The sequence below is a fragment of the Physcomitrium patens genome, chromosome 14, assembly GCF_059467195.1.
Source record: "Physcomitrium patens ecotype Gransden chromosome 14, ASM5946719v1, whole genome shotgun sequence".
Taxonomy (NCBI): domain Eukaryota; kingdom Viridiplantae; phylum Streptophyta; class Bryopsida; order Funariales; family Funariaceae; genus Physcomitrium; species Physcomitrium patens.
Genome location: NC_143423.1, coordinates 14,504,564 through 14,514,776, shown reverse-complemented (window position 1 = coordinate 14,514,776; position 10,213 = coordinate 14,504,564). Strand labels below are relative to the sequence as shown.

The 10,213-nt window shown below is 32.8% G+C and overlaps 1 pseudogene across 1 annotated transcript; it reads left to right on the top strand.

Annotated features, from left to right (window-relative positions):
• Nucleotides 1-4,637: 4,637 nt before the first annotated feature.
• On the top strand, nt 4,638-8,035 carry LOC112291756 (uncharacterized; annotated as a pseudogene). Its single transcript, XR_016506178.1, has 8 exons — nt 4,638-4,734; nt 4,867-4,932; nt 5,324-5,397; nt 5,647-5,839; nt 5,973-6,031; nt 6,188-6,400; nt 6,509-6,887; nt 7,001-8,035. The product of XR_016506178.1 is annotated as an uncharacterized LOC112291756 (transcript).
• Nucleotides 8,036-10,213: the final 2,178 nt, after the last annotated feature.

Genomic DNA, 10,213 nt, shown 5'->3' with positions numbered 1-10,213 from the left:
GATGGTGTATGAGAAAGAATACTAAGAATGATAATAAAGCATGAAGTATATTAATAAATAACTTGATTACATTATAATTATAATGATAAGAGCCTATTGTAATGTTTCATGGAGAGAAGTAGTTATAACTTCTCCATAACTACTTAAAGGTAATTTTATATTTACTAATATGTATTAATTAATCTAATATATATTAATAAATCTAACACCCCCTTAATCATCATAGACTAGATTTTATTTGAATTATTGATGTTAATTAAATCTTTCATGAAATGGTTGTGCTTGGATTTTGGAAGTGACTTTGTCATTATATTCCCCTTCATTTCATTTGTAGGAATAAACTCCAAGACAACTTCATTTGCCTTTAGTTTTTCTTGAATATAATGGTACTTGATATCAATATACTTCGCGCAATCATAGAAACATGGATTTCATATCATTGCAATACATAATTGATTATCATAATAAATTGTGCTTGGTAAACTTACTTGATGTCCAAGAGTTTGAAGCTACATCAATTCTTTTAAAGATGTTACTATCATAATATTCTTTTAAAGATGTTACCATCATAATATTCCACTTCTATACTTGATTGTGCTACCATGGCTTGTTTCTTAGAGTGTCAACTCAAAAGAGATGAAAAGCAAAGAAAAGACATAGTGATGTCATTTCTATGATGAAAGAAAAAGTCTTGTGATAAACAAGGCCTTCTTGTTGCAAGAAACCTTGAGCAATAAAATGTGCTTTAAATTGTACTAAAGAACTATCAAAATTATGTTTCTAATAGAAGAGCCATTCAATATTCAAAATAGAATGATTAGAAGATTGAGGTACTAACTTCCATGTACTATTCTTGATTGAAGAGTTGTATTTACTTTCCATAGCTCAATACCAATGAAGAACATCTTCACTTGCCAGTGCTTCACAAACCAAAAGTGGATCCATCAAAGTAGTTAGAAACCTACTAATATATAAAGTAGTGTTGTTAGCCTTAGGCACTATCTAAGTTCCATGAATGATATGTTTAGATTATCAAAGTGGTTTGTCCTTCAACAAATCTCATAGAGTATCAATAGAAGGAATGTTAGATGAAGAAGGCATAGAACTAGAAGTGCCATTAACCTCATCATTGAATGGAAGAGCTTTAAGAGGGGTTGGTGAAGAAACTTTGAGTTTGTCTCTCAAAGTAGCCTCTTCATGACCACTAAGATCTATAAATAATAGAAGTTCAAAAGCAAAGATTGAACATAAGAGAAGTTCATTTGGGTAAAAAAGAAGAGATTGTATTTTTAACTCAAATGAAGTTTCCAAATTATGTAAATAAAGAGGCATATCTTGTGGAGTCAATGGAGCCAATAATAAAGGTGAAATAACCATGGGAGCCACCTTTGGTATTGTGAGTGATATATAAAGTGTGTATAGTGACTTTGGTGTGTTAAATAATACCATATGCTTCACAATAAATAGAATAGGAGGATTGTTTACCTGTTCTAAAAGAAAAAAAAAACTTTATAGAAATAAAAAGATATAATAATGAATCTTTATTGAAGATCACAACTTAATTCACAAAGAGCTTATGGATTTCTAAATCATAAATCCAATGACCATTATTACGAAGAAGTTTGACATAGCTGAGAAAAATAAGCATTGACAAGTGAGAGGGTTAAGTTTTGAATGTTTAATATTAGATATTTTTAGCAAAAATTAACATCCAAAAACTCATAAGTGATAGAGGTTTGGTTTAATTTTGGTCCATTGTTTATAAGAAATAATATCCAGCAAAGAAGAATGATGGCATAGGTTTTGTAAATAATAAGCAATAAAAATTACTTTGGCCCAATAACTAATATTGAAATTAGTTGTATATAACATTGTATAAGTCAAATTAATAAATAATCGATTTTTATACTCAACTATAGCATTTTGAAAAGGGATGTAAGGAATTATAAAATATCAAGTAACACCATGAAGCTTACAATAAGTTAAGAATTCTTTACTTATAAATTTGCTACCATTATTTGTTTGAAGGATTAATAAGGATTGGCCAAATCGAGTGATAATTCAGTGATGATATTTTTAGAAAAAATAAAAACTTTAGATTTTTTGTAAAGAAAAAAGATTATTATAAAGTAAAAATAATCATCCAAAAATAAGAAGAAATAATAAGCCTTGTCAAGAGAGGAGGTAGCCATAAGACCACAAAGATTGGAATGGACCAAGGCCAATACTGTTGTGGCATGTATAGCAGGTGTTTTAGATGAAGGCATTTTATTATATTTACTATAAATATAAGTTTCACAAAAAGGTAAATTATTGGATAATAAAAGAAATCTAGAAACAAGGTGATGGCAAGCCATACATTGCAAGTTGGAGTGATAAAGATGCTTTAATCAATGATGCCACATTGTCAAAATATTTTTGGAATTTGAAATGGGCTGATTGGAGGGTTGCTAGTAATTATCTATAATGCAATGGTTAGAAGGCTATTAGCTTTGGTTTAGAGTTGAATTGCTCTATGTAGTAGTGTTTTAGATAGCACTAGCAAGGATCTCCTATAATAAAGCTGCATAGATTTGAATCACATAGTCGTGGACCGTGCAAGTTAGGATAGTAGTTTGGCACATCCATGGCATATTAGATTTATTAAAGGCTCATTCTGTAGTATGGCCACTGCTATCCACATGATTGCTATTGAATATAAGATGGTTGCAAAGTAAATTGGCTGCAAAGGTAATAAATGACATATAGGTATCAATGGCCAATGGTACTACTTGTATCCCAATACATATCACAGCCACCATTATTGTTAATATTCTATTAGTATGAGCAACTATTATTGCTACCGTAGTAGGGTAGAGAGAAGTTGTTGTTGTAATTGAGTTATATTTGAATAAGTTATATAAAGGAAGAAAGAGAGGAATAGTATTCATATGAGTTATAAGAGGTTGTACAGGAGCCTTATTAGTTTGCAAAGAGATGTCACTATACTAGTGGAGATTGCAGGTTTAATGCTGGTTGTGACCATTAATAGAGACCAAGTATCTCTTATAGTCTAGAGCTTGTATTAGAGTCAAGGTTGTGAAGATATAGATGTTGGATCATATAGATATGGTTTCACATTGGATTGACATAGTAGAATTGAATAAGATAAGTACATATATATAGGTCAAGGTGATAGGTGCTTGGATTAAAAAAATTGGATCAATAATTAAGTCATGTAGTTGCTTAAGGTTGGTAATCACAAGACAAAGTCAAGGTAGATCACCAATTGCAAGGTGTCAATGATTTATAATAGACTTTAAATAAATTATTAAAATAAAAGGGCACAAAGGATCTGCAATTGAGTGAGAATTATAATTAAAGCAAAGAATGTGGATGAATAATTTCTTTGATGTGGCTATCAAGCATTGACAGCTATTTTCTTACATGTATAGGTGAAGATGATATTGGTGAAATTTCTTTTTTAAAAGAATTTAGATTTTTCTATTTAGAGATTGAAAAATAATGAACTTCACTAGTTTAAGATAATTTAATATTGATAATACATATATTCCTAAAAAACTTAATTTTTGTATATCTAATCTTGATAAATTAAGCAATTAATAGAATTTTTTTTAATCTTGGAACATATAAGATCTATTATTCTTAACAAAATTTCCTTTCACTTAAATACATTAGTTTTAATTTTGTCATATTTTAAATAATTGATTGTTGTTTGTTATAATATATTAAGTAAGAATGTTAAAAAAATTAAATCATTAATACTACCATGGATAATAATGAATACACTTCATGAATCAAGAAGAATAGCTAATATTAAATTGACTTATGGCTTAATGAAAATACAACTAGCAATAGCAACTCCTTTGAGGACGTATTGTCAATTTTCTATGAATGCATGAACATCTTTATTCTTGTATATAATTAATTGACAAAGCTCCTTATGAAAATGTACTTAAGAAGCTTTATTGAATTATTCATAAATATGCTTGATATAATTCCAAACTGCCTTTGATGTAGGTAGTTTTTGTAGTGTCATAAGTTGTTTATTTCTACAATTTAGAATTATTTTTGTATGGACTTTGACATCCTTCAAACTCCATGCATGATATTATACTTATATTGGATGCAACTTCACAACCATTAAATACTCCTCATAATTCTACTTGATTTAAGATAGCCTCCAATTTAACACTCTAAGTACAATAGTTATTTGCAAAAAGTAAGGATGTTAATGGAGTATGAAAAGAGTTATGGGAAGCCATAATAGGTAGAATTTTCCACTTTTTCTTAAAAAAAATGAAGGACAATTAGTGCTCTAATACCATATAAGAGAAAGAATACTAAGAATAATAATAAAGATAATAAAGTATATAATGATAGTGAGTATAAGAATGATAAAGTGTATTAATAAATAACTTCCAAGACCTCTGGTTGCTTTTGAGGTGGAGAGCTAAGAGGCTGCTTGCGGTTTCCTTGCATACTTCAGCTCTACAGTGTATCGCCAATGTTGTGGGACCTCCTCCCAGCAATGTTGTGCAAACACAGAACGGTGTAGTCCATCATACGGAGGTATATGTTTGCGACAGCTCTAAGCAGTCGGTGCGACATTCACGAGGCAGGTTTTTCCAGGAAAAATGGGAAGGGTTAAGTTAGAGATTAAGAAGATAGAGAATCCTACCAACAGGCAGGTCATGTATTCAAAGAGACGCAATGGGCTCATCAAAAAGGCTTGTGAGTATGTAGACTCTTTGTGATATCGACCTGCACCTTGCACTTCGTGTTTTCGTCTTCAGGGAAGCTCACACAATATAGTTACTGCTCTTTAAAACTTTAAAATTATTTACATGTGTTTGGTGGGAGCAGTTTTGAGGACATGCTCACACGTTTCGCCAACTTTCATATGCACTGTGATCGCACCAAATACAACAGGTTTGCGTTCTCCCCCCCTTCCACACTTTTTCCAATATTTTTAACCATGCAACGTGCAATGCAGTATTAATATATTTTTGGTTGAGGTAATTGGATTGGAAAATTTCACGCCTAATATAACTGGTATGCATTATCGCTCATGTGCATTCGTGGACTTCATCTCAGAAGAACTGAAAATTTGGAGGTCAGTCCTATTCTGGTCTCCATTCTTAACTCTTGCTTTCTACCTTCATTCGAAAACCATCGCAGAGTCTTTGAAAATGCTTCAATGCAGCACCTTAAGGTGCTGAATTATGGTTCAATCAATACAGTAACGCTTGTAATGTACTCTAGGGTTTTGAAGTTGGATGCTTTTGGTCTGACAGCGGACTCTACGTGGTGGTGAACACAGTATTTTCACAGTTCTTTGAAGACGTTGAACGGGGAGAAGGACATCTCATCAAATTATCAACTTCTTTCGGGAAAGTAAGCAAACGTTTCAATCGAAGTAGCCGTTGCTCTGTGTAATGCGATTGAGTTTGAAGTTTTTCTATATGTTTAATATCCAAGCGCATGATCCTACCTTTGTAACTGCTAATTTTGTTGAAGTTTTTGTTGCATGACCTTTACACGTGGACGACAGAAAGAGTCATGAAGTTGGGGTAACTCACAACGACTTTTTCCGCAATAATCCCTTACTCTAACCACAGTCTGTTGGGGTGCTCTGCATATCAGTGGTCTGATAAGCTAACTGTCTATTACGAGCAGCTATTGCAAGAGGAGTTGAAAAGTTCTCAACAAGAAAAAGAGTTAGTGTATCGAAGAGCACGATTGCATCTAGCCGATGAACACCTTTTACAGAGCGTTACCTCTGTCAATCAACTTGCGAACATGGAAGCTGAGTTGGAGCAGGCCCTGAAGCTAGTTCGTACTAGAAAGGTACATAACTGACAACTTTTGGCCCCTGATAATTTTCTATTCAACTCCAGATTTTCTCTCGTCAGTATAATCAACTCCAAGTGATACCTGAAGATCGCTTTACATTTGAGCATTTGTTCTAGGTTTATTACAGAGCAATGTAAGCAGTGCATATAAAGCGGCTAACTCAATGCAGAAACAGGTTTACTGTCTCAACCTTATTTTTTTTTGAATTTACGAACGTGCAAACCAATCGGTGTAGTCACGAAACTACATATTCCTGTAAAATGGATAAAATTTAAAACAGAGTGTTATAATCGCAGTGACTTACATCCCAATCTGATTTATCCGCTGGCAGCAACATGAATTTCTAGGGAACACTTATCAACAGATGATAGTAATGCGCCAGCAACAGCAGCAACAGCAGGCGCACCATCAAAACCAGGGAGGAACTGCATCACAGTCGACATTCTACCAGTGGAACATGGCACCAGGGTGAAGCAGCACTTCAGGACTTTATGGAGCAGCAAACCAACACAAGTCGGACTATAGTGCCTGCACTGAAGTCTAGGTTTGTTTCATGAAATTAACATTTAATCGGTGAAGATCTATGTTGATGCTCAGAGCTGCGAGTTTTCAAATAATACCAAGGACTCCTGTTCCATCTGTTTCTTTGCAGGGAAATTGGAAGTCAGAGCGGAGCGAGTCCATCTCTTAATGGCTTCTGCCCTAGAGCGACTTCACAATTCAATCTTCACAATCTTGGGCAGATGGATGAGCTAGTAGGAGTGAACCGAAGTCTGCAAATTTACGATACACCTCTGGAACAGACTGATGGTCAGTATGAAGAGCAAAAGAAATCTTAGCTTGAGATAACGAAGAACGTAGGATTCGTATCTTCAAGCAGCAGTAGAGGCGCCGTTGCAGACGGAACCCCGAATATCAATCTAATCCAAACTTTGGCCAAGCAAACTGAACAAGCACAAGACAACACCAGCCCTTCCAGCTGGCTCCAGGCTTACACCAGTTCTCAGTATCCGACCGGATTCTTTGGCCAGGTATTATTACAACTCGTCCGCTTAGTTGAGGTTTCCTGTTTAATTTATACGCATGCGAAGCAGATTGATCAACAGTAAGTATTCCTCATTTCATTATTGTTGGCAGCATGCAGATGGGTGGAAATGATGCACATCGGTGATGCACCGGAACATCGGGGGAGGCCGGAATGTAGCAGTTGTAGCGCAAAAGGTATCAAGGGTTACTTGATGAGAGTACATGATGCTCAAGCCAGTAGAAACCACCTGACCACCGCAACGTTAGCGTAACGGGATCGTCCCGATTAGGTGACAGACCTGGAGGTTCGCAGCTGCATACTTACATGAGACACATGTGTACTCTTAACTTGCAAGATCACCATCTGCTTCATCTGAGACAGTCATTTTTCAATAACTCAAACTAGCGCTAGGGGTTGCTGAAATACCAACTAATCACGTAAATATACCGTCTAGGGTAGTTTCGGAGTGAGCGGAAATTAAGCAGCTATGTTGGAATACAAGCACATGTTCAAGCCATCGGTCTTGGACACTGATCTACACACGGTTTCCAGGTTACACAACTTGTAAACGTTTTCATTTTTCAATAGGCTGAGGCAAATCACTCACCATTGTAAGTAAAACCATTTCGTCCCTCTATATTCAAATAGAGATGTGCAATAGTCATTTATATTGTCCCATTACCCTTCTCTCCAGTCGTCAGCTTACCATGTTGGATTCATGGTTACACGTGTTAACAACCCCAGCCTCAACAAATATCACCCGGGTACTCGTCCGACGTCTCAGTTAAACCCCAACGGTCGAACTGTCCAAACAACCAGTTTCTCCACAACCCATCAAAGCAATCCATTCTTCCGTTGATCAGATCAGTTAGCATCACGCTACCATGCTGAACAGCATGATCACATCTTCATCATGTAGAATATTGCTTTGCAAAAGTCGCGCGAGTTAAAGAAAACGAAGTCCATCTTTTCAAGTGCTGGACTCATTATTGTTCCTTCTATAAGAGCAATTATTTCAAGCAACCATCCTCGGACTTGAGAAAGCTCAGATGGGGTCATGCTGATACCAGAGTGGAAGCTGGCGCTATCCAAAGCAATGGGCTATTTCCACAGCCTGTGAAGTGCTACAGTGGAGTGAAGTGGATCAGTCCACGAATGGCTCTGCGCATCTGTCATCGTTAGATGCAGCGATGGAGACAATGCCATCGTTTTGGTGCTTTCTTCCAGGTCTAGCCAGCGAAGAGGAAGGAGCGTTTGAGGACTGGAAAAGCGACGACTTAAAGCCGGCGGGACTTTGTCGAAGCAGACTTTGGACGCCGTGTGATGGGAATTGCGTAGCAGGAGCCTTTCTAGACATCCTGCAAGTTGAACATGAAGATTGTGTTCATTCCTTCTCATTTATTGTGCTTTACGTCCATTCTGTTGATAATGTTAAAGGTGCCTCGGCAAACTGGAATTGGGTATTGAAATATCCACACGTTGGAGTTTGTTCATGGTGGAAACTATGGTGTGGGGGGGGGGGGGGGGCAAAATTTTCTATACATTTTAATATTGATGATTGTTTGTAATTGAAATTTGTTTTGGAAGATAATTATTGAAGACAAAATCAGAGTTCAAATTTCTATCTTTGAAGAATTTATTGTAAAGTTTATCAATTACTAATGTTATGTAATCCATGTTAAAATATAAAAGATATGATATAATATATATTTTATTACAAGATATCTCTATCATTAAAAAGACATTAGATTATATATGTGTGAAGATAATAGTATATATATATATATATATATATATATATACTATTTTAGTGAAAGTTTTTTTTCTATTTAATTTTTACTTATTTGTAAGGCATTGGTATTAAGAGACATATTAAGAATTTAAAAATAATTGTGATTTTATAATCAAATTTTCTTCTGGTTTTATTGATGGAAATAAATTTTAGTATAGTATCAATAAAAAATATTTTTTTATATTTTATTAGATGTATATATATGTGTGTGTATATATATATATATATATATATATATATAGATGTTTATATTATTAAAGTAAATAGAAATAAATAGAAGTAAATAGAAATAGATAGAACATATTAGGTAGATAATATATTTTTAAAAACATTTGAGGAAATTTTTAAGAAAAAAGTTAGAATTTTAGGTTCCTATAGATATGCCATAAGTCTATTGAAACTTGTCTCATAATTTTTTTATTTTTAAAAAGCCACATTGGAAGTAATCTATAACTTAATGTTTGAGCCACAAGTCTTGTGGTCTTTAAAAAGCTTTGACAAGGCTTCTTTAGTAGCTAATATATAGAGATAAGATCAAGGCCATCATTAGTCATGTCAATGTCTCTCTTATATTCAAGTCAAGATTCCAAATTATGTAATATCCTTATATTTAGCAATAATCATTCTAATCATTTTCTATCTAATATCTATTTATTTATTTATTTATTTATAGTGATACTTAATTGTATATATATGTATATATTAGATTCATGTCTTTAATAATTTGGCAAGACTAATACTTATAATATCAAATCTTGTTATTTTTTTATTATAAATATGTTATTTTATTTTTTATTTTTTTTTCAAAGTACTTAAATATTTTAGATATTTTGGATTCTTTTTCTTTAAATTTATATTATTTTTTATTTAATTTTATTAATTCTTTTATAATCTATTATTATAAAAATATTTTAAAGGCTATAAATATGATTTTAAAAAATAAAGCATGTTTTTCTATAAATATAAGAATAAATAAAAAATTTGATGCTTACTATATATTACCTTTGTCTACTACTTCAACCAATATTTAGAGTGATTAATTATAAAGATATAAAAATTGAATGAATTTCTTTAATAATTGTACCATCTCAAATAATTCATATAAGTGCACTAACTAAAGAATAAAAAAAATTCTTTTGAAGAAGTTTGATGGTATTAGATTTAAGTTCTAAAGATTGATCAATAAAGTACAACTTTTTCCTTAACTCCAATCTTTTGGTATTCAACCTAAGCATTTTTAATTAGATTTATTAGATTTTTAATAAGAAGATTTTTTTTACTTATCATCTATGTAAAAATAAAAAGCTTTTATATTAAATAAGTTGGATCTATTTTAGACAAATTTTTATCTAATTAAAAAAATATAATACAATTTACACAATATCAAATAAAATTTAAGTTTCACAACAAAACAATTGATTTGTATTAATATATACACAATAATTTTGACAGTTAGAAATTGATATTGATGTCAAGGATATGGATCTCAAAGAAAGAAAATCTCAATATATTCTTATATTACTCAAAAAGACTAAAAA